Raw genomic sequence first — 26,708 nt, forward strand, 5'->3', positions numbered from 1 at the left:
AGAGGGTCTGAGGGATGTGGGGTTACACCATGAGGATGGGCCTGTCTTTGTCCTTGGCACAAGGGACCTGGGCCCCTGCTTGCTTGGTGCTGGTGGTGGCAGCAGCAGTAGGTACACTGCGGTAGACTCTGGAGCAACCACTGCGGGGAGAAAGGGAGAGAGGTTGGGCTGGAGGAATTTTAAAGATTGCTGCAGGCAGGAGGGTCTCGGAACCCCGTGGAGCGGGCAGTCAAGCAGAAGTAATCCTATCGCTGCCTGCCTGGAGGAGTGGAGAGGAATGGGGGGCGGTGTTCTGAAAGAGGACAGGCTATTGCCCCTCGGCCACTGCAGCCCCTGCCCCAGCCAGCCCTGAAAGGAACCAGGGACTCTTCAAGTCCTTCCTGAGGAGGCATCGGGTCTTCACCGTCCCACCCACCATGCATGGCATGAGCCCCTTGAGGACCAATGTCACAGCTGCTCTACTCCCACCTTAGAGTCTCATTAATAATGCAGCTCAGCGGTAGGAGCCAAGCCTGCCCCTAGTCACCTTGGGTCACGCAGTGTGGTACCTCTAGCTAGCAGTCCTGTGGCAGAGCCCCTCTCCCCTCCAGCCTGCTTCTTTCCTGCTGTGTGAGCCTGAGTCAGCGGCCTAGCCACTCTGGATTGGGACCTTGGCTAAGGAGTATGGAATAGCCCAGAAACCCCCTCGTCCTTTTGTCCCACCTCCCAGCTTTCACAGGCTAACTGGCAGTCAGCTCAGCCAATCCAGTCTGGGGAAGGGATGGCCTGCTCTCCAAAGGCCTCACCTTCTGGCCCCTCCATTTTTCAGATGGAGTAACCGAGTCCAAAGGCAGAGAGGATGGTCAAGGCCAGCCAGCAGATGAACCCCCTCCTTCCCGCCCCATTCTCCTGTCACTCAGGCTCTTCTGAGCCTTAGCTCAGCTAAGAGCAGGGCCTGGGTGGGGGGGGCAGGCGGGGGATGTTTGGGAAAGTGGTTGCGGCTGAGAGGTTGCCATGGCGATACTGCAGGATGCCGAGCAGAAGTGGGGGTCCCACAGGGTCTCTGGGGCCCCCAGCTCTACACCTCTGTGGGCTTCTCTTCCCATCTCCTGTCCCCCACCTAGATGCCTGTCAGGCGGCTTCAGTGACAGGCTGGGTGGGTGACAGGTGGTGCAGGTGATGGGCTGGGTGGGTGACAAGCCTGGGTGGGTGACAGGTGGTGCGGGTGTGAGGCAGGCAGGTGACAAGCTGGGTGGTGACGGGCTCTGTGGATGACAGGCAGGGGGTGTGGTTGTCGAGGATGCCTGGCTGGTGGCCTGTTGCGGCCCCCCTACCCTCATGCGTGTGCACACATATAGACTCTGGGCTCAGAGCTTGGGGCTAAGATACTAATGAGGCTTATTACGCATGGAGGGGCAGGTGCCCGGGCTCACTAATGAGAAGCCCTTAACGAATAAGGGAGACAGCTGAGGGGCTTCCAGGAATTTGGCTGGCCCTCCTGGGCTGAGACTCTGAGGGTCCCAACCTGGCTTAAGAAGGTTGGTTTCGGGGTTGGGGATTTAGCTCAGTGGTAGAGCGCTTGCCTAGCAAGCACAAGGCCCTGGGTTCGGTCCCCAGCTCCAAAAAAAAAAAAAAAAAAAAAAAGAAGCTGTTAAGAAGGTTGGTTTCATCCTCCAGTCACATCCAGATCCCTCCTTGCTTTCACCTCTGGCCACTTGGAATGTTAATATAGTACTAGGGCACAGTTATGAGAGCAGCCACTGTTCAGGCACTCACTGTGTGTCAGGCACTGTGCCAAGCCCTATGCCTGCCTTTACTCGGCTGGACTCAGCAGTCCTGTGAGGGAGGCCCTGCAGCCCCATTTTACAGATGCAAAGTCCGAGGCTGAGAGAACGTATGGGAATTCACACAAGTTAGGGGTACATCTGGGGCTTTAATTTGGGCCCCTGTAGCTTGTCCTCTAAACCACGGTAATCGGTAATGTCCAAGCCGTGTGCAGACACCCACCCCCCAGAGTCTCAGTTTCATTGATCCACAAAATAGACACAGGAGGGAGAATAATTGTTGGGTTTTCGTTGTTGTTGTTGTTGTTGTTGTTTTGTTTTCAAACATAACTGGGTGACTTCAGTCTCTTTCTGCTAGTTACCTGGCCATCTCACCACATGTGGTCCAGACTCTGTTGACTCCCTCACCCTGGAGAGAGGGAAGTGCTAAGTGTTGAAGGGGCTGATCTGAATGGAGAATACCTGGTCTATCAGAGCCACTTCCTGTAATGTGTGGTGGGGCCCAGAGGGGAATAGAAGCCACCTAAAGTCACACACCCCAATGAGCTGTAGGGCCTCTCAGGATCCCAGGCCTTCAGGTCTGTTGAAAGGGTGCGGCTTAGCGTGGTAGTGGAGCTGGGAGGCACCGCCTCTTGGGTCCCACCCAGCAGCCCAGCAGCCTAGTTTCTTCCCTAGAGGCTTGGAGCCCCCCAGCTCTTGGGAGGGTGCAGGATTGTTGGCCAATTCTTTAGGGCCATGCCCCCTCCCATCCATCTGAGTCCCTAGTGTCAGTTAAGCCCCTCCCTTTGGTACCCGTTGGGGTGGAAACTCCCTGGCAACAAGCTGATGGATGGGTTGGGGCCTTGACATTGGCCTGGGGCCACAGCACAACCCTGGAGGGACCAGGCTGGGACTGGGGGACTTTGAGGGGAATTTGAGGGAGAAGAATGAACCTCATAAATCTTGGAGCCTCTGGTTCCTCTTCAACCTTAATCTCTTACCAAACCTGCTCTCCGGCTGCTCATCCTGTGTTGCTGGGAGTCGAGAGCCCACCTGCCCATTCACTTCCACCTCTGAGGAAAGCTTACCCCTCTGACATCACACTCACGGGAAAGACAGGGAGGCAGCACTGTGGCTAGGCAAAATGAAGAGGCCTCCGGCGCCTTGTGGTGGGTAGGGAATGCAGAAGGCGTCCTTCCCTCAGTTTCCCCAGCTGGTAGCTCAGCTCAGTCCGGAAGAGCTGAGACCAAGAGGATTTCACAGATGCAAGACTCAGAGTCTTAGTCTGAGAATCCCTCCCTCCCCCAGTCTTGAGAAGAGAAGCATAACCCTGTCCTGCAGGCCCCGAGACCTGGAGGTGAGCCCTAGAACCCAAGCAGGGTGTGTGCTGAGGTCAGGCTAGGGCGGTGCTTGGTAGCCCGCCTGGGAAAGCAGGCTTCAAGGAGGCCAGAGGAAGGGTGGTGGTTTGCCTGGGGGGTGGGGGCTGGGGAGCCATCTTTGGTTGGAAGGCATGGGGTCTGGCTTTCCCACAGGCCCAGGCAACTGTAGGCTGCAGTGCTGAGGCCCTCTCAGCTCCCCAGGGAACCCGTTGCTGCTGGGCCTTGGGGACCCAGGCGTCCTGGCGGGTGAAGGCGGGTCTCCAGCAGGCGCCCTGCCAAACCCCGCAGCCTGCTCACCAGGAATCTTGTTGCTGAGAGATGGAAAATCCCGGCTGGGCCTGCAGCTCATCCCTCCCCTCCGGGGGGAGGAGGAGGGGCCCAAAGATTCCTTCCTGTACCCCCCCTCTCCCATCTGGGGCAGAGCCCTCCTTGGCAGTGGGTGGGGCTGGGGGGCCCAGGACAGGCCTCTAAGGTTCAGTCACATGTCCTGCAGCCCTGCCCAGTCCACAGTGGGCACCAGAGCACTCCGGAGGCTGAATGAGCCTGTTGCAGCAGGGGAGGGGGTGGGGGTAGGATGCCAAGGGCCAGAAGGGGACTGAGTGGGGGCTGGGGGCTGGCCCTGGCCCCACTGGCTCCCCCAGGGTGGAGGGTGAAGAGTTGGTTCTCTCTTTGGACAGGAAGACGAATGATCCCATTATGGGAGCGTGATTTTATTCCACGTGTCACAGAGTCTGAGATTAACTTGCTCACCAGTCTGTGACAAACCCCTCACACCCACACACACACACACACACACACACACACACACACACACACACACACACAGTCACAAACAAGCATTGCTATCTGCATACAACCCATAGCACGGCTCGCACACTAGCACCCTCTCGGATACACCAAAGCCTCAAGACCCAAAGCTTCAAAGTAGTGAGTCCTCAGAGGAAGGCCACCCAGCTCTACAAATACAAACAAGCAGTTCAAGAGGTCTGTTGCATGCAGCCCTTAAACACGCACAGTCAAGGACACACGGTAACCTATAGACACAGATAAACTTCGACACACAAAACCAGACACTGCCACCCAGACAAGCATAGACCCACAGCCACACTCTCAGACAAAGGCCCTGGATACATACAGACAAAGACAAGCGCAGACACATGGCTGGCAGGGCTCACACAAGCACAGGCGTGCACACCCCGGACATAGACAAAGACAAATAAATGCCCAGAGGTTTCGCTGTGGACAGATGTGGAGGCGCTCGCACATCTGGGCCTCTTTCTCAGCCTCCCTGCCGAGGAACATAGTGATCTGGCACCTGAGAGGCTCTGAGGAATCTTCTGCTCCAGGAGAGCCCCCAACCTTTGTCCCCCCCACTTCTGGCACTAAGCCTGTGGCAGAGGCCACCCCAGCCACACCCTCCGCAGAAGCCCTGGCACCTCTCAAACTTCTGCATTGTTCACACTCACAGGGACACCCTCTTCTCCCATGCAGTCTTACAACAGTCCCCCTTGCAGTCTCACCCCCTCAGTCGTGTTCCTCCTCCCCTGTCTTCGTCAGTCATTCCTCCTTCCTGTAGACACGAGCAACTCCAGTCAGGTACAGACAGCATCCTCTCTGTGGGGATTGTAGGCACACATACATAGTTTTCCTCACTTAGATGCTTTTGCAGGCCCACAGTCCCTATGGCTTCCTTGCATAGCGCTTCCCTCCTCCCACCCACCCCCCCAGTACCTCCTTGCCTTCTTACACAGGTTAATTCACAGAATGCAACACGCGTGTATTGTCACCTCTCACACACGCATGCGTGCACACACACACACACACACACACACACTTCCTGAGCCTCCCGTTACACTCCTTCCTCTGTCTCCCACAAATACTCCCCGCTGCCAGGAGTGGAGCCCTGCTGTAGATTAGGCCCTCGTGGCTTTTGTCACTTCTCCTCACTCCGTCCTTGGCCTTCCTAGCCTCAGTCTCTCCTCCACCTCCAGCCCTGCATACTGTGTACTGCGGCCTTGTATTCTTTTGTCTTTTTTTTTTTTTCTTTCTGTTTAGTCAACAAGTGTATGGGAGCACTCATTCGCTTGACACATACTGCATACTGCTTGAACACTGTTGATGGGCCCATGGAGGTTGGTGACAGAGACAGGCCTAGGCTCTTCTTGTTCCAAGTTTTGTGACCAACCTAGCAATTTGTTGCTTCTCTCTCTTTCTACTAGACTGGAAGGTAAGCCTTGATCTTGGCTATTGGGGGATATGTATGAAGTCCTAACAGGAGCGCTGTGGAGGAGCGGTCCAGCTAGAGGGAACAGAGTGTACAGAGCCTTAGGGGAGCCAGAAGTTGAGGTGCTGAGGGGGTGTCATACAATTCGGAGAGCTTCAGAGAGGGCAGAATCCAGGTGACACCCAATGGCCGCCCGACTCAGAGAGTGGAGATTTTGTCCAGTGAGCCACAAGAAGAGACAAAGCTTTTAGCTTCGGGATCTGGATTGGGGCAGAATGGAGGCAAAGAGCTGGGAAAGTTTGGTTCTGTTTGGTCACATGATGGCCCTTGCTCAGAGAGGCCTCAGAGCTTTGAACCTGGAAGCACACTGATCCTTGTCTGTAGATGAACCTCTGGATGTTTTTTTAGACAGGGTGTCGCTGTATAGTCCTGGCTGGCCTGGAACTCACAGAGCGCCTGCCTCTGCCTCCGGAGTGCTAGGAGACCTGGCCATCTTGTTTTCAGATAAGGTCTCCCCCCTGTAATTCAGGCTAGGCCAGAATTCACTGAATAGCCCAGGAACCTGCGGTGTTGCTTCAGCTCCCTGGGATCACGGGCTGCCCGGGACTGGGAGGTTTGAGCAGTACAGGCAGGAATTGCTCCTGGTCTCACGTAGAAGCCTGCAGCATAGAAATGGAAGCTCGCCTACAGACGAGGAGGATCAGTGCTGTGAGGCTTCTCCAAGCAGGGGCTGTCCTGTGAAAAGGGGACCTCGTGCTGGGCTTGTAGATAGCCAGTCAATAGTCCGGTCAGATATCAGCTGGATGTGATGGAGGGCATCAGAGGAGATCCACTCAGCACCTACTGAGTGCTGGGTACCATGCCAGGTGCTGGGGCAGCGCCACTGATAACGTTATCAGGCAGATGGTAGAAAGTGCCCTGGCAGGTGGAGCATCCTGATTGCTTAAAGGAGGCAAGGGTCAGGACCCTGAGTGGCCTATGGAGCGAGGGGTGAACTGGTAGAATCAGAGCAGGCCAGGGTTGGAGGAGGAGCTCCAGGTAGAACCATTCATTATCTGTCATCAAATGCCAGAGGGCAGGAACTAAGAATGGGGTGTCCTTCATCCACCGTTGGGTAGGCCACAAGGTGATGGAGTTGTGGCTTGGGGCTGTAGAGGAGAGGGGTCAGTCAGTGTGGAGCTGGACTTCACTCAGACTCTAAGGTAACATGAAATGTGGCCACTGAGAGTCAGCTTCGGGCCCACCGCATGCTTGCCCTGGCCTCAGTTTCCCCATATGTGAGGTAAGCTGTTATCTTGTGTGGGAGGAAACTGGCATCATAAGGGTTGGGCTAGCCAACTGGAGTGAACATCTTTGGCCCGGGTTCTCAGTAGTGCTTTCTCTGGGTGTTCTGTGGCAGGGAAGTGAGCGAGGAGTCTCCAGGAGGGATTTTAGGCACCTTGAAGAGAGGCCAGGGCCCAGCACAAAAGACAAAGGACTTCCTGTAATCTGACTCCAAGCCCTAGAGAGGACCCAAAAGAGAGGGCCTATGTTGGTCCCTCTTGCACCCTGCTCTAACTTGACTGGCAGTGGATATAGGGCAAGGGCCATGTGCCCAGGAGGACACAGTTGTCTAATCTCTGACCTGGGCTGTGTGAAGACCCTTCCTTCCACTGGCCGAGGAGCAAGGGTCAGGAATCCTCTTGGGGCAAAGAGGCAGGTGACTGTCTTGGGGAGGTACGCTCTGCTGTGATCTTTAGGGATGGGGTTGTAGTAGTGTAAGGCAAGTGATATGTTACACATACTCCCCCTCAGCTGCCCTGGATCCAGGCTGTGAGGGGCCCTTTAAGCCTCTCACCTGTGAGGTGGGGCTGGGAGAATTAATTTCCTGTGCTATTTTAATTTTACTGTATTTAATTTGCTGTTTATTTTAATTAATTAACGGAGTTAATCTCTTATTCTAACTTGCTGCCACTGGTTCTTCTTGCCTTTCAGAGGGGTAGAAGGCCTGGCCAGGTGATAACTGGGTTAGCTTTGGGGAAAAGAGGGGCTCTGGGGAACAGGTCTCCCCGTTTACCTTTCCTATCTCAGGGTGTCCTCCATGGCCCCTGCTTCTTCCCCAGGGGGCTCTCCCAACCCCTTTCCCTTCCAGACTGGCATGGAGTATAAGCATAGTTCTGTGACCCTGAGAAGCCTAAGTTGAACCTGCCTGTATTCTTCAATACACAGTTTCGGTTCCATGGGGTTGTAAGAGGGAACATGCTTTGGGTGGTATTTTGAGGCTGTTGGAGAACTTTTGAGGCAGGAGGATGTCAGTTTTTACTAATAGCTGTCCGCCCTACCTGGTGGTCAGATGACATACTCAATGTACAGCCAGACCTCTAGATTTCCAGCATGACCAAGCTCCTCTGACACATCTGTGGATATGACCTCAGTCCCTTATCAGTGATAGGGGACAGGATTACCCCAGTTGGTCAGCATGAAGAAAGTGAGGCTTCTGAGAGGGCCAAGTGACTTGCCTGAGGTCGCATAGCAACTAAGAGAAGGAAGACCTGGATTCAGGCAGTCACCTTTTTCGGGTGGAAAGGGTTAACAGTTGGAGACCTCTTAGAAGTTGGCAGAAGGTTGAGGCCAGGACCACTGGCTTGGGAAGATGTGGGACAGCAGCAGAATCACAGTGGACGAGGCTCCTGCTGCTTCTCTATTTCCCTGAGTTCCCCCCCCCCCCCCCCCCCGTGTTTGGGACTGAGGTGCTCTGTAGAACCCTGGCACTGTAGAACCTTCAATGGCAAAGTAGAGCCCTGCTTTCATTAAGTACTCCCCCCCATCTCCCCCACCCCACCCCACTCCCCCCACCCCCTACCCTCCCACTCCCCCAACCTCCCCCCCCCCCCGCCCCAGCTGAGGACCGAACCCAGGGGGCCTTGCGCTGCTCTACCACTGAGCTAAATCCCCAAACCCTAAGTACTTTTTAAAAAATCTGGTGCTAAGAATTGAAACCAGGGCCTCGTGCACACTGAGCACGCTCTGTCCCACCGAGCTGCTCCCACACCCTCCGCTTTACTCAGCAAACACTCAGAATTTTGCAAGTAGATATTCACAGAGCTCTCACCTCTGTTGTCCTTGTTTAATACCCCGTCTGCCTCCCTCCCTCCCTCTCCGCTCTCCATGGACTGTTTTCTTTCTTTTTAGTTAACCGTGATCACTTGGAGTCCAGAACTATATTAACTGGAAGATTCTGGAGATAGACAGTTCATAAGTTTTAAGCACTTTTGTTACAGTTATTATATTGTAAGCATTCTACTATATTGTTGTTGATCTCTTCGGGTTCGTAGTTTATAAACTAAACTTGAAAGCGTGGGTATCTGTAGGGGTTGGTGTTGTTCACACAGTCTTAGGCAAGTCTCCTTAACTTACCTCCCAGATGGGGGTAGGGGGTATCGGGCAGGGGAACAACATCCCGCATCCCGGAAGCAAGGCTTGGAAGAGCTTCAGATCTGTTCAAGGTCCTACAAAGCCAGTGCCTTTGAACTTTTGGGATCCTGTAATCAAGGTTCTCATTTTGAACCACCCTGTTATCCTTCTCCCTCAGAGAAGGTGCTTTACCCTTCAGAGTGGTGCTTTAAGTTAGTGGGTAGCTCTGAGCCTCCCAGTTAGGCTAAAAGGCAGAGTTCACCATCTCAAATATTTGAAAGGGCGGAGATAGCCCACGACGACTCAAGGTCAGGTAGGAGGACCCAGGAGTAGATAGCACCAGGTATCCCTGGCTAAGGATCCTTTGTGGACCGTGGTTCCACTGCTGCACTGGTGGCTACCAGAAGGGGGTCCAGGGGAATCTATTCTTCTCAGAAAGTCCCTTGTCCCGCTGGAGGAATAACATTGATGTGCATGAATGGTTCTCAGGAGAGAGTCCCACCCCAGAGCGCAGGAGGAGGGGAATGGCAAGGGTGGAAGGAGGGCTGTGGCAGCCCTAGTGCTGGACAGCCTGGGTTTTAAATCCTAGGCATGAGGCTAGAGAAATGGCTCAGGGGTTAAGAACACTTGTTGCTCATTCACAGAATCCAAGTTCAATTTCCAATCCCCATGTTGGGGAAGCTCACAGTCATCTGTAACAACGTAAGATCCAGAAAACCCAGTACCATCTTTTGGCCTCTGAAGGCATCCACACACACAGACAATAGACTTGTGGTACATGGCCTTGATGTCAGAAAAATGGACGTAGTAGTAGCTCTCCCCACCTTTTGAGAGTTGAGGATTTAGTTAATTTAACAAGTAATACAGAGAGAGCCTCCTGGGTACCACACAAGTTTCCAACCACTACAGATAGTAAGGGGCTGAACATTTCAGCTGTCTTCTTTTCATCATAATTTGGAAAGAAGTGTGTGTAGGGGGGCCATTCAGAAAGGAAGAACTGAGCGGGCTGACGCTCTTTGGACGGAGATGAGCGACACAATAAAATGTCACAGTGTGGGCTGGTGTTCACCAAGGGCTTAGAGTGGAGCGCCACAGTCAGGAGGTAGAGCGTGTATCACCCTCATTCGCAGGTAGGAAATGGGTTCCAAGAGGCACAGTGACACCCCCCACGTAACACAGCTAATCAGAAAGTCACACGTGTGTGTGTGTGTGTGTGCACGTGCGCGCGCACATGTGAAACAAAGAAAAGGAAAAAGCTACGTAGTAGGGATGGGGTTACCTTTTCTTTTTCCTCCCTCCCTCCCTCCCTCCCTCCCTCCCTCCCTCCCTCCCTCCCTCCCTTTTTGGAGACAAATCTCTCTATACAGCTCCGGCTGTCCTAAACTCATTCTGAAGACCAGGATGACTTGGAACTCAGAGATCAGCCTGCTTCTGCTTCCTACATGTGGGGATTAAAGACATGGGCCACCACCAGCTGGCTCCAGCTACATTTCTTATTCACAAAGATTCAAACTAGTTGGGGGCTGGGGTGGGGGTAGAGCTGATCCAGCAGGAGGAGGAGGAATCCCTTGTCAGGAGAGGGAGAGGGGACAGGAAGAGCAAAGAAGGGATGGAGGAGGAGAAGGCAGGCGTGCGTGCGTGCGTGCGTGCGTGCGTGCACGCGTGCACGCGTGCACGCATGTACATGCGCACACATGCACATGCATGCTCTTGCTCGAAAAGGGAGCAGGGAGAGAGACTGACTTTCGAAGTCCAGCCTGCCCTCGAATTTAGACTGCTGCAGTCCTCCTGCATTGACCTCCTAGAGCTTGACTCACAGATTTGAGAACTTGGGAAGCAGGGATCAGACTGAGTGAGAACTTGGGAAGCAGGGATCAGACTGAGTCTGTATCGGCTCCCTGCTGTGAGCTCAGGTAAAGGAGAGTGGAATGTGATCCCGCAGGAATGCTCCCAGGACTGCTGGGGCTTAAGCTAAGGGTGGAGTTGACAGAGATGGGGGCCCATAACATTTTAGGCAGGGCCCAAGCACTAGCCTTGGGAAGAAGTGGCCCAGTGAGGAAGGGTTGGGAGGGCTAGTGGCCTCGGCATTTGAGGGGTGACAGTAAGAGGCTTAGCTCATGATCAGGAAAGGAAATACAGCAAAGCCATTGACTGGGTAGGCTCTAGAGTTCACCTAACCAAGCTGCTTCCTGCCCACTGTCCTTGAAGCACCTGACCCTAGTACAAGATAAGCCGAGAGCAGTATAGTACCTGGAACACAGGCAGGCAGACATAAGTTCAGTCCTCAGGTAACACAATGCGTATCTGGGGTTAGGCTCTTTTAGGACACAAAGCAGTGAACAGAACTGATGTATTAACAAAGCGTCCCCCAAAACTCTCCCTTCAGTGAATTTACACAGAGAGTAGACCACACAAAGGCAGGTAGAATGTATGGTTTGTTAGCTGTCTAGGCATGGTGGCATCTATCTGTAATCCTAGCCCTCGGAAGGTTAAGGAAAGAACATCATGAGTTCAAGGACAACCTGAGCTATATAGTGAGACCGTCTCCAACACAAACAGAACGAGTGTGTGTGTGTGTGTGTATGTGTGTGTGCGCGCATGTGTGCATGTGTGTAGTTTATTAGAAGGTTATTAGAAGTACCAAGGAGGAAAGTGAAGCAGCGTGGCACCTAGAGAACACAAGATTGCAAGGGTGCCCCGAATATATGATTTTTGTTTGTTTGTTTGTTTTTTGAGACAGGGTTTCTCTGTGTAGCCCTGGCTGTCCTGGAACTAAGTTCGTAGACCAAGCTGGCCTCAGACTCAAGAGATCTGCCTGCCTCTGCCTCCTAAGTACTGGGATTAAAATGTGTGCCACCACCGCCCAGCTGGATCTTTTTTTTTTTTTTTTTAAAGCAAGGGTCTCACTGTGTTGGCCGGGCTGCTGTGGAACTCCTGGCCAGCCACTCTACTGCCTCAGCCTCCTGGGTATCTGGAAGTCTGGATGCATACCATCACTCTTGGCACAGATGATAATTTGAAATAAACTTATAGAGGCTGTGGTAATTATATAGAATTTTTTGCAAATTTTATTAGAACACCCCCTCACACACATACCCACACACACAGAGTTTACAAGTGATTTATCCTTCATGACTATCAATGTGAGGTGTAGATAATTGCTGTCCCCATTAGTAAGGTGGGGACACTGAAGTTCAAAGGGAAAAAAAAACCTGACTAGCCCTTGACTCCCTGAGGGTCCGTGTGGTAAGGGGACAATGAGAGTGGAGTAGAGACAAGAGAAACACTAAGGTAAAGCCAGTGTCCAGACACAGGGCCAAGCTGGATAGTTCCGGAAGTGGCCTACTTCCTAGAGCCAGGAGTATGTATAGTCAGTACACTTCAGCCTGGTCTGTTCAGGGTGAGCTAAGAGAGGCTGGACTGAGGACTAACTCTAAGGGCAGAGCAGGGGCAACCGGCTAGGCCTGAGGCCTGGGTGATCTGCCAGCAGGGTCAAATGTGTCCAGAACTGAGTGAGTCTGTGGGTGGTATTCAGATGAGAGGGAAGGGTGAAGTGTTCAGCAGGCCCAGGCTGGCTGTGAAGGCCTACTGAATTGTCAGGCCAGAGGCCCTAGTCTTGATGTTGTCCTCAGCATTAAGGCAAAGACAGTCAGGAGATGGGATTTGAGTCTTTGAAGGAGATGGGCATGGGAAGCCCACCAAGAAACCTCCACAGCTGAGTATGTGATGAGGTCAGGCCAGAGACATTTAGGTTGGCAGAAAAAAATAAGACCTGAGATTTCGTACTCTTGGACATTGGCCTTGGGTCCTTCCTAACACTGGCCCCTTCTTTTCTTGTCTGTACCTCTTTTCTCATTTTAGATTTTTAACTTTTGGGGATACGGATCCATTTTGAGAAGATGACAGAGCTAGGGCCTTCTCTCCGGATAAATATAAGAATGATTTGGCTAACATTTTGTGACAAAATCCGTGCATTAAGCTGGAGGGTCAGCGTGAGTAAGAGCGGCACCAAGCACTAAGTGCTTATTCTGGGCCTGGTGCTTCGTGAAGCCTATTTGTTCTGATTTGTGGCTGAGGAGGCCGAGGAGGCCGAGTGACTGCTCAGGGTCACAGCTGGAAGGTAAGACTGAGTCTGTCAGCCCGGACATTAAGGTTGTAACGCTCAGGATTCTAGGACCAAGTGGGGAGGAATGGCAGGGCCCAGGACAGGCCTGGAGGATTCTTAAAGCCATGGAGAAGTTGGAGCCAGGGGTAGGGAAAAGGGCAGCATCAGTGGCAGCTTAGCCCTGAGGCATGAGAGGCATCAGGGGATCTGAGGTGGAGAATGGGAGTTAGAGTTTTTAAGCCCTCTGGCCTGGCTTCTGGAGTCTGCCTTGTAGAGGCCTACAGCTAATGGAAGTCTGCTGGGAAAAGGGTGCTGTGTAGGCTACTCTAACTTCATGACCTGATTATATTCAGCTGGCTGGCAGAGACGGCCTTATCCCTGACCCTTTGACTCAGTTCCAGTGCTGTCTCTGGAATCTACCCTCCCGCCCTCCCTGTGCCAAGGCCACTGAGAACGGCCAACGGGCCTTGAACTCTCCGGGGGAATGTAGAAGTAGAGAGACTCCATTCCAGAGAAGACACCCGGGGTCATCTGATGAGATCGCAGTGGGCTCTGGAACCCAAGCTGCTTGGGACCCACACGAGGTTCTCATTGTCTCCGCCTAGAAGCACAGTGAGGAGTGAGAGAGCTTAGGCTAGGCAGGCTGAATTATGGGTTTGTGGGGAAATGTACTTGGTTGTCAAGAACAGGTCTATTTGTAAAGAGTCAGGCCATTCGTTCTGTCGTGGTACTTTGAAGGTAGTCTGGGACACCGCATAAACAGGTGACTATGCTGTGCGCCAGTCAACTTCACTTATAAAATAGACAACAGGTTGGATTTGGCCCATGGGCTGTGATTTGCCGCCTCCTGGTGAAAAGCCTTATTCTTTCTGAAGGATGTGCAGGTTTTAAACTAATATTAGTGATCTCCGAGCAAGTAAGTAAGTGTGATGTACCGGGCAGGTCGACCTGGAAGGTGACCTTGGACTAGAGGCAAGTGTGTTTTCCCAGCACTAGGAAAGTCCAGGCACGAAATGTCAGGTTTGAGGTCAGCCTGGGCTACGCAGTGAGTTCCACACCAGCCTGGGCTACAGAATAGAGTCATGTCTCAAAAAGAAGCAAGAACAACCAAACATTAGCAGTGGCTGAAAATACTTAAAAATCTCTGGCTTCGTCTAAATTCATGGGGGAGCATGGGGCGTTGAGATTTAGACCCCTTGCATAAGGCTGTGGTCTGGATTGGGGAAGTGGGTGATCACCCACAGATAATGATCTGGAGCTGGCGGAATTTTGGTCATAAGCCAGAACACCATCCGATCTAGAACAGGGCAGTCTAATAAAGCACAGTGGCGAGAACTAAAAATTCTCTAATATCTGTCTTTTTTTTTTTTTTTGTCTTTCATCTCTCTTTTTTTTTTTTCTTTTCTTTTTTTGAGGCAGGGTCTTACTGCACTGCTCTATCTAGCCTGGAACTCACCAGGGATCACCCACCTGCCTCTGCCTCCCTGGTGCTGAGATTAAAAGCATGCACCCACTTTTTTTTTTTTTTCCAAGACAGGGTGTCACTGTCGCAAAGGAGGCTTGGAGCCCATTATGTAGTCCAGGTTTGCCTCATCTCCAGCGTAAGGCCCTTTCTTAGACTCCCACATGCTGGAATTACAGACATGTGCCACTGGGCTCTAAGAAGGAAAAGAGAAGCAAAACCCATTTACTAATGTATCATATCTAACTAAGCACATCAAAGACAGGATCATCTCAACCTGTAATCGTTACAGAATTGCTGAGGTATCTTCCTTTTCTTTTTTCTTTTTTTTTTTTTTTCCTCTTTCTTTTTTTCGGAGCTGGGGATCGAACCCAGGGCCTTGAGCTTGCTAGGCAAGCGCTCTACCACTGAGCTAAATCCCCAATCCCCGTATCTTCCTTTTCTTAATAGTAGGACTAAAGTATCCGCTGTGTATTTTATACTTAACAGCATTTCTCACTTCAGAATAACAGTGTTCTCAATACTCCAAAGCCACGTGTGACAGGTGGCAGCCTTTTCTTGGGGACCTAGGGTCCAGGAGTCATGAGCCAGAGTAATCTGGAATAAATAGGGTTGAAGTGCTGGGTGACACCCTTAACCAATTTGCACCGGTATAGACTGGCCCAGCAGGAGACAGCACCTGGGCTGTGGGCTGAGGAGAAAGGATTCCCTCCCTCAGAGTTCTGACTGACTGGCCCCATGTGGAACCTCTCCTGTGGCTCCAGGCCTCTCTGGGCTTTTTGGCACCACCTCTGAGCACTGGTTCTCAGCTCCTTCCTTTCATCCCAATGTCACCTCTGACTCTGGAGTCCGTTCTGGCCTGGTAGGTGGGGGAGGGCAGGATGGCAGCTGGACCCTTGGAGCAGAAACTCTGCCCCTCTAAGCCAGCTGCTGCCAGCCTTCCTGGACTGACTCTATGGAAACAGGGGACCCGGGGACAGAAATAAACTGCCAGGTTTCCGGGGCGGGAGGGGGGGGGTGATATGTGACTGCCAACCTTTTGTGTTTCCTTGCTTGGGGTGTATGTGTTGTGTGTGTGTGTAGGGAGCAGGAAGCAGCTCTAGGCTCTGTAAGGATGCCCCTCCCCACCCCCCCGCAGTGCACCCCTTACCTCGAGGCTGGGTTGAGTCTAGAATTTGATAAATGAGTTAACTTCAGAGGCCTAGAAGTCTGAGACAAGCATTTGAAAGCAGACTGCAGTCTTTGGGCTCTTGGACATCCAGTTTGGTACCCATTTTTTTTTTTTTTCCTTTTTTCGGAGCTGGGGACCGAACCCAGGGCCTTGCGCTTCCTAGGCAAGCGCTCTACCACTGAGCTAAATCCGCAACCCCTGGTACCCATTTTTAGACACTATCTGGGGAGCCCCTAGCCGTCCCACAGCAGGTGCTGAATAGATTCAAGAGTCGCAGCAGGGTACTAAAGAGTTGGAAGATTTCTATTGAGTGCCTACTCTGCCACTAGTCAAAAGAACTTTGAGTGACACATTGGGCCTTAGTTTCCACCTCTGTTTAAGGGTTTGTCTCGTGTCAGTAATTAATATTCCGAAGCTAGTTTGTCTGAGTTTGGGCTGTGCCACTGTCTAACCTCTGGCAGGTCACTTAACTGAACCTCAGTTTCCTCCAGCAAAAACACTATCTTTATTGGGGCCTTAATGGAGCTAATGTTTTTTGGTAATGCAGAGCCAGTGCGCATGCTGTTGGCCTCTAATATTGAGTAGGCGCTAGACGTGAATGTATTGTATGAAAACACAGTTTTGGTGTAAGAGACTTTTCCCCTGAAAACGGGGGCTCTTTAATCCCTCTCAATAAATGGAAAAAAATAAGCGCCCCCCCCCCCCAAAGTGAAAGTTTTGCTCAGGAAAAGGCGCACACTAAAAGTGAATGAGGTACCCTCCAAATAAAGCCGGGTAGCTCATCCTAACTCACAGGTAAGGAAATCGAGGCCGGTGATTGGCCACTGGTGCTTGGTGGCGCTATCCAGTGAGGCCTGAGTCCGCCGCTGGGGAGGGAGTGCCCGGGCCGCGGGCGCTCACCGGAGGAGGGGCGTGCAGGTAGCGGGCGCCTTGGAGCCACCGGCTGTGTCAGGCGCTATTAGTAATCCCGCCGCTCGGCCCGCAGAGCAAGCGAGTCCGACCGGGTGTCTCCCGGGCCCTCCCCAGCCCGGAGCCGGATCGAAGCGGCCCTCCCCTCCCCTTCCACGTGTCCCTCCTCCGCGGGTAGCCGAGGGCCCCGGATAGCGGGACCGGGGCCAGGAAAAAGCCGAAAACACCGCGGCCGGGCCGCTCCCCTCCCGCTCAAAATAGCCCCCGGCCGGGGCTGCCACGCATTCCGCGGTTCCCGGGGCGCGGGAAGGGGTGGCGGGCCGGGCTACGTGGCTGCCTCGCCGAGTGGGACTGGGTGGGGGCGAGGGCGGGCCGCGCGGTCGGTCGGCCGGCCGGCATGTGGCTCTCCTTCGGGGAGCCTTGGCAGCCCGGGCGGCGCACAGTGCCGGATGATGGAGAGCTTCTGGAATTTCCTGCAGCTGGAGAGCGCGACCGGCCGGGGGAGCCGGCCCAGCGCGGCTCGGGAAGGGGGCGCCGAGCCGGCCGAACCCTCGCACGCGTCTCCGCCGCTCCGGTGGTGTGGGAGGTTTCCCCGCCCCGGTCCCGGACCTCCCCCGGGCAAGGCGGGAGGCTCCCCTCCCCCGCCGCTCCTTCGGGGCTGGCGGGGGTCCAGGCCCGCCCTTCCCGGGCCTGGGCGGCGGACAGGGGCCAGGTGCAGGCAACGCCCCTCCCCCAGCCGCCTGGTTTCCCTCTCGGCCCGTCACCTCCGCCGGAGTCAGAAGCCCTGCGGCCTCCTGGGGAGGGGGCGGGGGCGCAGGCGCAGCCACCGGGGCGGCCAGGTAGCTCGAGGGGCGGCGGCGGGAAAACTCGGGAGCGGATTCCTTCGGCCGGCAGACCCGCGCCTCCTGCTCGAGCTGAGGCGTCGAAGGACTTCTTCTCGGCTGGAGGCAGACGAGGCGGTTCTCTCTCAAGACCCCCCTCCTCTTGCACCTCCCGAGCCGGTGGACCGCGGACGGCTGGGAACATCCTGGATGAGTTCCCCAACTCCGGCAGCAGCTTGCTTTGGGGCGTGACTCTGCACCTTGCAGGTCAGGGAGTCCAGAAAAGGGACCCGGGAGGGAGGGCCTCCCGTCTGCCGGAGCTCTGAAAGCCAGGGGAGTTGGTAAGTGACCTCTCAGGGCGCTTTTTTTTTTTTTTTTTTTTTGGACTGTTGGGTGTGTGTGCGCTGCGCGTTTGTGTTAAGAGACTAGTTTCCCCACCACTTTGCCTAATTCCAGTACCGTTTGGTAAAGCGCGGATGAACCGTTTGGCCAGTTACAACTCCCGCCCCCACCGAACTCACCGCACCACGTTAAACCGAAGCAGTGGTAGGCATGGTTTGAGTCTTTCACTGTCCTGCACTATTTATTCAGTGACCTTGGGCAAGTCTCTTTACTCCTGAGCTTCCTTCTCCCTGTTCTGAAAAACTAGGCCTTGTGGGGCTTGGAGTTGCACGTGTTTAGTGCGGTGCCTGCGCACAGTAAGGACACCTGAGTAACGGCAGTCCCTTTGAGGAGAATAGAGGCCGCTCTTAGAGCACTTATCCCATCTACCTTCCACCGGACCTGCCTAAAGTGGCTTCCCAAGGTAATCAGTGTCTCGTGGGAAGGATGGAGAGGGAACGCCGTTGGCTTCATTGAGTGTTCATTCATTAAACCCATGCTTACTGTTAGGCTCGGGTAGATATACACTAGGGCAAGAGACCTTTTAAGTGCTGGGAGCTGGAAACCAGTTCTGGACACAATGTATTAAATTAAAGCCCTTCCTCCCCAGCCTGCTCTAAGTCTGGACTGGAAACTGATGCCCAAGGTGGGGGCTGGTCTCCGGATGCTCCCACTGTTCCGTTGGGGGGGTGGGGCTGGCAGAGCACAAAGCGTGGCTTCTCCAGGTGTAGCCCAGGCAGGCTTAAGGTCAGTAGGATTCTTCCTTTGGGACTCCTTGCTCTTTCCACCCTGCCACCGCCAGATGCGCAGATTCAAATTCAAATTCCCCTAGGCTCCACTTCAGCTCAGGAAGTACACCTGGACCTGTTGTTCACACCTCCCCACCCCCATCCACCCCGGTTCTGTTTTCCGTTTGATTGGCCTTCTCTGAGAAAGAGTAGCATACCGGAAGGAGCTCAGGATTCCTTTCAGTAGAGCCTGGTGTTGAAGGACTTTAATCCTAGCATTTAGGAGGCAGAGGCGGGTGGATCTCCGAGTGGTTGAAGCCTGCTAGGGTTACACAGCGAGGCCGGCCCTATCTCAAACAACAAAGGTTCCGTTTGACTGTCAACTTGAGGATTTGAACCTCAAGTGAGCCTTTCTGCAGAATAGGCTAGAGATGGAACTGCCTACCAAACCCAAGGCCTTGCGTTTAAATCCCCAACACCACCAAATACTAGGCATGGATAAATCTACCTTGAACACCTAACTCTTGAGTTCATCTAACTCATCGTCCCAGAGGTAAATAATACAAGACATGGATGCCCTGGAAATTAAGAGATTTCGCTTGAATGCTAGGTGTAGGGCCTAGAGAATTCTTTGGGTTCTAGCTGAGCGCACTGGGGTTCTTGTTACAAAGTTCAGGAACTTGCCCTATGGCTGGACCAGGAAGTCCAGCACAGCCCACTCTGAACAGGGTCATGGAGTAGGCGACAAGGTTGTAAAACAGGTCCCATCAGAAGTTGACATGCAAGCACGGCAGTTATGGTACACAACTTTAGTCCCCAGCACTCCGGAGGCGGAGGCAAGCAGATTCCTGCGAGTTCGAAGCCAGTCTTGTCTACCGAGTAAGTTCCAGGATGGCCAGGGCTATGGAATCCCTGTATCTAAAAAAAAAAAAAAAAAGTAGACGTGCACATTTCCAGCTAGTTTATCCTACCCACAGAGGCTCACAGTAACGGTCTGAAAAAGACCATTAGGCTGTGTGACTTTGAGCAGGCAGTTTCTCCTCTGTGTCTCTGTTCCCTTCTTCCTGACACAGACTGGATAAGTTACTCCCTCAGGCACCTTCTAGCTCTGACAGGCTCCAAGCCTGTGTTGACTGATGTATCCTAGGAGATAGCACACGGAGAACCAAGCCGACTGGGAGATCCCTGTCAAGGTATCCCCCACACCTCCCAGAAAGCTAGAGTGCCTTCCTTACAGAAACACACCCTATAGGGATTCTGATGGAAGTCATGGTGGGTGGAGGGGACATGTTACCCAAATGAGCAGCGTTGTTGACTCCCAGGGTTTCTGTGTTCCTGTTTTCTGGAGGGGAGGGCTGTGCTCTAGAATAAGTGCCTGTGTCAGTCAGGGCTGTGAGGCTGCATGCTTCCGGAAGAAAGGAATGTGTCAGGGACCAGAGGGATGGGGTGTTGGGCATGGGGCTGCTAACTTGCGGGATGTATGTCCAAGAGAGTCGTCCCAGTGGCTGGATCAGGGTGTGCTCTAGACAAGGAGGCTGGCCATGGGGGAGGAAGAAAAACAAAACACACTTAAGCTAGAGGAGTTGGCTTTTGGGTCTGTGCTGAACAGGCTCCAGCCTCACGGGTAGGGGGAGAGTCTGGCCTACCCATAGGTTCGCCCACTTTTGGTGGGAGTTGAGCTGAAGGCTACTATTCTGAATTGCGGTAGTTCTATTGTGAGGGATCCTGTGTGGGGTTGTTGTCAAGGTTTCCTGAACAGTGACTATCTGGAGGGTGTGTCGATGGATGGAGGTGTGTGTGGTAAGAGAGTAGGCAGCCCCTGGTCTGCTGGGATGCCACCTGATCGCATGAGGCTATCGGTTGGTATTTTCAGGCTGCCAATCAGTCTGACTCATGTTTTGGGTGCTTCTACTCCTACCCAGAGGGAGGTCCCAAAACTGGGTAAGAGAGGATGGAAATCTGCCCTTCCTAGTGCCAGTGTAGGTAACAGGCAGGCCTAGGCCGCTCACTCACTGTAATTTTACCACAGTGCCTAAGTCAGGAACAGGCGTGAATTGACCTTTTAACCCCTTCCCCACCGTGGGATTAGATTCTGTTTCCTGTTCAGTCTTCTCCAGAACTAGTTCCATCCCGAGGCACCTCCCACCCCAACAGTGGATAAGCAACCCCAACCATCGCTTTTTCTCCCTCCGTCCTTATCAGGCCTTGGGGGGAACCTGAGGGCCAGGCTGGTGCCAGTCTGGCAGGAGCTGAGGGCCCAGGCAGGAGTGATAAATATTGAAGAGGAGGGATTTCGGTGTGGGCTGGAGCAGCTGCAGTGGTTCGAGTGTCACACTATCTCTCCCCAGGTTTACTGACCCATTTCCATTCACGCGGCTGCCGGTTTCCTAGCAACGGCAACAGTCCCCCCAGAACAGGCGGAGTGTGTGTCTGCCATTAGCGACGGCTGCAACTGTGTCAAGGTTACCCCGCTCCCTGCAAACCCACCCCGGCGGGTTTGTTTTCTGCCAGCGCCTGGCACACACTATGCCAGCCCAGGCAGGGGGAGAGAAGAGGGCTGGGGGCCAGCCTTAGGGGCTTGGGTGGAGGTGGGGGCTAGGAGGAGCTGCAGTTCCCAATCCAGCGGGAGCCAACTTGGATGGAGTCCGAAGCGCTCCCCCCCCCCTTTGCTGGTGGAATTCCTGAGCCTGAGGGGAGCAGGGGGTGGAGCTGTCCCTGAGCCCTGACCCCCGAGATTCCAGAGCCTGGGGGGAGGGGTGTAGGGCTAGGGGCCTCCGGGAGGCCTGCCCCGTCTGACCCCACCTGGCTTGTTCTCCTGCCTGCCTTGGCTTCCTCCCACTGGTGTAGCAGCTCAGGGCTCTCTCTTGCTCTCAGCTCTTTGTCCCAGCTTCTGTGCCTGGTCTCCCCCAACAGACTCCCCAGGGCGGGGTTGTATTTCTCCCATCAGACTAGGGACTCCTGAGGTTGGGGTTCGTGAAGATTCCTCTCTGCCCTCAGCACCAGCTTCTGGCTGTTTTCCCATATCACGTGAGATGAGATTAAACATTTAGGGTAGCAAGGGATTTCTTAATGAGGGCCAGCCAGGCGGGCAGATGACCCCATCCTATTGCTTGAACACATTCTACCCTCCAGGAAGCCATTATATCTAGGGCTGGCCAAAGGATGGTACCTATCTTCTTGTAAACCAGGCTGCAAAGGGTTAAACTGCCCCCCACCTTGGTATGTGAGCTCCCCTAGGTGGGGGGGATGGGAGTATGAGGGGTGTCTATTGCCTTATAACCACTGTGGTCAGCTCAGACCTGACCAGTCACATTCCTTCCCAGGAGGGTTGGAGCTTAAAGATGAGGGGGCAGGGGCAGAGGCCTGGAGGGAGTTGGTGGGAATGGGGGTGGGGGTGAACCCCACCGAGAAGCTGGGGACACGGCGCAGCTGGGACTAACGTTCGAATTCCCCTCTCATTTTCCAAGCTTCAGTCTCCCTGTCTTTTCTCCCACTTTATATACCTCAGACCTTCCAGGGAGGTCGGAGAGTCTGTGGCATAGGTATACAGACCTGATAACCAATTCTAAACGAAGAAGAGGGGGGCAGAGGCAGTTTCTGACATGCAGCGTGGCCCAGGGACTTATGGGTAGCCTGCAGAGTCTCCACAGTGACTTTCTGGTACTTGGGGGAGGTTGGCTGGGTCAGAGGCTTTGGCATCTAGGGTACAGAGCAGGCTGTGCTGAACAGTTAGAAAGAGACCTGGGCGGGAACCCAGGGAGCCTGGTTCTATGCCCAGCCCCATGACTGGCTCCTCATGGCCTCTGCCTTGAAGAGCTTAGGCCAGTTAAGAGTCCTCCTATCCTGTTAGTCAGTGATTCTGAGCAAGAGATGAGGGTGGGCAGTGATGGTCTGGAGAGGTGTGGGAAGCAGCCAGCTCAAGGGGGAGTTGCAACATGATCCTGGAGCGAAAAATAGCCCAGGTCATTTTCAGCTGCTTGGGCTGAGGTATCTGATCCCAGCAGGGCAGCATGGTCAGGGGGCAGGGATGCGCCTTCTGTAAAGCTCCTTAAAAAACTGGAAGCTGAGGGCGGGAGGCTAGAGAAAGGTTGGCATGCTGGCCTAGGCTTCTATAGACTCCCCCCTCCCTGACAGGAGCCCATATAAGGAATGCAGAGGGTTAAAAGGAGGTGAGTCCTGGGCTCCCCCCTTTGGGTCCAGGACTGGCTGAGGTGAAAGGTCAGCCCCAAGGAGTCCAGGGCCCAGCTAGGGAGAGAGTAACCCGATCCTTCTCCCTAGTTAGGCTCTGGGATCACAGCATCACCTCCCTCAGGAAAGGTGCTTTCACATCCCCAGGAAGGAGTTTGTTTAGACTTGTTCTCATCAGGGGCTGGGGGGACGAGGGAGGGTGTCCAGATCCATGGGGTCAGGCACCAGAGCCTGGGTAGAGTGCTTTGTCATTCTGGGGTTAGAGTTAGAGGTGACCCTGCTGGAAATGTTAAAGGTGGTCATGCTCTGGCTCTCTGTGATGTGATTCCTCAGGCCAGCATAGAGAGGGACAGCACAGACACCGATGGCTTAGAATTACCAGCTCGGTGCTAGACTGGCATTGAGATGTGTGTGGGATGGGGAATTACACCTCCATCAGACATGTCTCTGCTGTCTGGTCGTATATGTGGTGGAGTGCTGGGGTTGTAAGACAGTGTGATAGACAGGGGTCAGAGAGAACACATGCAAGAACTTGGGCTCTTAAATCAAGTCTGGCTTTAGTTCAAATCTTTGCCTCTTAGTATTGAGATCGGGACTCATGACACCAAAACAAGCTTTTAGCCTGACCCTTTACCTGTCTGCAGAGTCAGTCAGATGTAATGTGAGCAGGGCTGTGGTGGTGCTCGGAACCAAGGACACTTAACATGCTTGACACCCTGGGTTCAATTCCAAGCACTACCAAAAATAAAAGGAATGATAACAGATCTCACTAGCTGCCAGACTAGCCGGAGATAAGTTGGTAAGCTAGAGACACAGGAAGGAGAGGGTAGCTTTGAGACTGGCTGGGTCTGTCTCTGTCAGGCACCTCAGGCTATGGGGCCGCAGCTACCAGACTTGGTTGGAATACAGTGAGGTGAGGCCTTCGGTGAGGTAAGGGTTGGTTTGGTTTAGGGCTGGCTGTACCTATTGTTGACCTCCCTCCAACTCCACCCTGGCAGGCTTTGTGTGTCTCTGTGGGTGTAAGTGTCCCCAGAGTGTGGCTGTAGGGATGTCTGAGAAGGCTCAGGCATCCTGGGAACAAGTAACCTTTTGTCCGTTCTCAGCCCCGAGCTGGGCTGGGCTCTCTCTAGGGGATCCCCTGTTTCTGAGCCCAGATCCCAGCCCACGGACTGTGACTCTGCCCACAGGTATCCATCTGAGTGATGTGGGTGTTCTGAGTTCCCTCTCCATTCTGGGCAGGGGGAGACTTGCACTGAAGTCCCCAGAAAGAGCTGGAGCGCCCAAAGCCCTGCCCCCCTCCTTGAGACATCGCTCCAGGTGTGAGCCACTATCCTCTTGGAGCCTTGCCTGATCTCCTGAGTTCCGGAGTGCAGCGGGTGGAGTCAGCAGGAGATGCTAGAACAGGCTAGACTGACTAGGAGTGGGGAGACCTCAGAGGCATCCCCCACTTCCTATGATGGGAGAGGCTGAACAGGGATCCTGGGACCACAGGTAGGCCCAGCTTAACAATCCTAACAAGACTTCTTCTGGGAGTCTCTGTTTTTTCTAGTTCCTATCTTCATTTTACCAGATACTACTTTCTGCAGAAAATCATCCCGGACTCTGTCCTCACCTCTGTCCACACCCCCTCCCGTTACCTTCGCTCTTAGCACCACATCTACAGAGGGATAGCCGCTAAGGTACTGATAATCCCAGCTAACCATGAGGCAGTTTGCTGTGTACTAGACACTGCCCCTTCTGTGTGTGTGATCTTTTCACACCTGGGTTGGGAACTCCTGAATAGGTTTACAGACGTGGGATGGGTCAGGCCATTGAGGAAAGAAAGATGCCCAGAGCCACACAGGGAACAGAACAGCCAAAGCTACAGGGAGACAGCTCCACCCCACCCCTCCTCAGAAGAGCACTGGGTGTGTCTTTCTCTGCCTTCCACACATCTGTACCAGACCCTCTGACTAGGGGAAGAGGAGACCATGTTGGGGGGCAGCTAAGAGAACATTTGCCAAGGGAAGCAATTCTGGACTTCATGAAATACTGTGAGCCCAGTGATTGGGGACATAAAGATGTAGCTCGCAGGTGGGAGGTACCAAGTTGGGCAAAGAGGAGTGTTGGGAGCCAGTCTGTGGGGGTTCAGTGCAAGGGAGGTGGAGATTATGCTGGCCCAGCACTCTCCCTACACACACCCACAGGCTGGCCTAGTGGAATGCTGGGAAGCCCCAGGGAGGAGGCCAAGCAGCCAAGGTGTCTCCGGTGGCACGGAAGCAGTTAAGAGCTGCCTCAGCCAGTTTCTTCAGACAATTAGTGACATCTCGCTTGACAACACCACACTGAGCCGATGCAGACCTCAGCACCCCCCCCTCACGGCCCCCCCACAGCAGCTTCAGCTGTTTATTCTTGGGCTTTAACAATTGGGATTCTGACTTGGAGGAACGGGCGCCCTGCACTGCCCTCTGACCCACCGTCGCCTTGGCAACTGGAGCCCGGTAGGCCTGGGCTCTGCGTTAGGATTACAGATCCTGAATTCACAATCTTGCTTCCCTGCAAGCAAAAGCAGCAGCAGCAGCATGTGGGATCTTCAGCCAGACTGGAGGGGACAGAAGAGGAAGATTCCCCAGGGGACATCCTGAGATACACAGGTGGAACCCTGGGATGGCACATGTGACCTGGGGAAGGGTGCCTCCCTGGGGTTGGGCAAGGCCCCAGAGTCCCATTCCACTCCAGCATCTTCCAGTTGCTCTCTGGAAACTTCCTTCCTGGTAGAGCCCTGAGGGTAGGGGCGAGGCTTCTTCATCACACACACCCCTTCCCCCTTAGTCAGCCCCCTACCATGCCCAGAGCTCCAAGTGCCAGCAGACTGTGCCCCTGCCGTGCCCGCCTCCATGGCAACAGGCCCCCCTCCCTTGACAGCCCTGCCCACCCCCCAAAGCAGCCAACTGCCCCAGCTGAAACCAGAGCCGATGCATCTGTGAGCCTCATGCCCAGACCCACATTCCATTTCTGTCCTCTGTCCCCCCCAGTTCTGGCGACATCTCCCCTCCTGCTCACGCCCCTCCCTCTACCCCTGCCTGCTCCTGCTGTTCCCCCACACTCTATCCATCACTTAGTGTCTCCCCCTTCTTTCTACCCCATTCTCTGAGCGCATCTCACCCTCTTGACTGTCTCCCCTTGTCTCTCTGGGTGTGTCAGTCCCTCTGTCTCCTGCTCCCTGGGTTGCTGTGCCTAGGCCTGTCTGTGGCAAGCTCCTCCATCTCTCTCCCTCTGTGTGCGTCTTTGTCTCTGCATCATCCTGCCTCTCTCTCTCTCTCTCTCTCTCTCTCTCTCTCTCTCTCTCTCTCTCTCTCTTTGTCTTTTTCTCCCTCCTCTTCACACTCTTCCTGAGTCTTTTTCTTGCCGTCTCCCCTGTCATGTTCTCCCTACCTCTCTCCCCAGTTGTTCCCCATCCCTTCCCTTCTTCCTTTCTCCTTAGGCTGTTTTTCTTGCCCCCAAGATCTTCCTCTGATTCTCTGCCTTTATCTCCTCCTTTCTGTCCTCACCGGTTCTCTCTAAATTCAGATTTCTTTCAAGACTCTTTTCTGAGCCCTATTTGGTCATCTCACTCCATCTCACTCGTAATAAACAGCCAGGGAGCTGAGGGTAGCCCTTCAGGGTCACCCCAAAGAAAAGCTCCTTTCTAGAAGGAACTCTATGCCTGGGTGCCCCACTGGGCACATGTAATTGAACGTGAAATGGGCAGAGTCTAAGACTAAAGAGCCTGCGGAAAATGGGGTCCCAGATGAAGAGTTTGAGGCCCCCTTTGCAGTTACAAAGTGACCTTCCCTACTTGGTCACCTTCTAGCATCCTAAGTGGCCCAAAGGAACACTCCAGGGGCTGAGCTAGACAAGAACCCTGCTGTCTTGTAGGGTACCTGGGCCACACTGATTCCTAAGATTTGTCCTTTGCTCCCGATATGATGGCTCTCTCAGGCTATGCCTCAGTTTCCAAACCTGATACTCCGTGACTGTAAAGTACTCTGAGTTCCTGGAACAAAGAGTTATGAGGAATGAGGAAAGGTTCAAGCAACTCACTGCTCACAGCACCAGGAAGACTGCAGTCCAGAGCCAGAGTCTTGGAGAAATCAAGGTCCTGTCTCCTCCAGTGCCGAGTGGGAGGCGATGTCCACCTCTCCACAAGGCTGGCAGCCCCTGTTGTCCAGCCCTCCCAGGCTGGA

The 26,708-nt window shown here is 53.9% G+C and overlaps 1 protein-coding gene across 32 annotated transcripts in view; it reads left to right on the top strand.

Annotated features, from left to right (window-relative positions):
- The window catches only part of Ahdc1 (AT hook, DNA binding motif, containing 1), a 66,735-nt gene that overhangs the window by 10,724 nt on the left and 29,303 nt on the right, over window positions 1–26,708 (top strand). For 4 of the 32 annotated variants that reach the window (XM_087550079.1, XM_087550074.1, XM_087550084.1 and 1 more), the window contains exon 1: window positions 17,128–17,547. The gene's annotated coding sequence lies outside the window, so the exon portion shown is untranslated. 32 annotated transcript variants of the gene reach the window in all.

Source organism: Rattus norvegicus, chromosome 5 (assembly GCF_021556685.1).
Source record: "Rattus norvegicus strain SHRSP/BbbUtx chromosome 5, alternate assembly SHRSP_T2T, whole genome shotgun sequence".
In the NCBI taxonomy this organism is placed as follows: domain Eukaryota; kingdom Metazoa; phylum Chordata; class Mammalia; order Rodentia; family Muridae; genus Rattus; species Rattus norvegicus.